The sequence below is a fragment of the Rhodotorula toruloides genome, assembly GCF_000320785.1.
Source record: "Rhodotorula toruloides NP11 unplaced genomic scaffold Scaffold12, whole genome shotgun sequence".
Classification (NCBI taxonomy): Eukaryota; Fungi; Basidiomycota; class Microbotryomycetes; order Sporidiobolales; family Sporidiobolaceae; genus Rhodotorula; species Rhodotorula toruloides.
The window spans coordinates 365347-365705 of NW_015622972.1; the positions used below are offsets into that span (position 1 = coordinate 365347).

At 69.9% G+C, this 359-nt stretch overlaps 1 protein-coding gene across 1 annotated transcript in view; it reads left to right on the forward strand.

Moving 5' to 3' along the window:
* RHTO_01242 (uncharacterized protein) overlaps positions 1-359 on the forward strand; it is a gene marked incomplete at both ends in the record, with an annotated part of 5033 nt that overhangs the window by 3461 nt on the left and 1213 nt on the right. The window lies entirely within an intron of this gene.

The window sequence follows — 359 nt, forward strand, 5'->3', positions numbered from 1 at the left end:
CGGCGAGAGATCCAGCTCAACCGCCGTCCATGTCGCCTCCTTCGCCTCACTCGACGACGACCTGCACCTGCACCTCTTCGCTCGCCGGCGGACTAGGCGGCGGCGTGTACTCCCGTCCCGCCACCCTGGCACCACTCGCGGTTCTCTGCGACTCCCCGCTCACACGCGCTGGACGCCCCTCGAGCGCCGCAGCAGTCCTATCCCGCTGGATGCTCACGCTTCGACGAGGATGGCGCGCGGGTCGAGTTGGAGTCTCAGCGCGGGAAGGGGACGAGGTAGGGGAGACGCTGGACCAGGCCTTCGAGGCGGAGCGGTGCTGGGCGAAGGTTGGGGAGGTGGGTGAGAGGGAGGACGGGCGG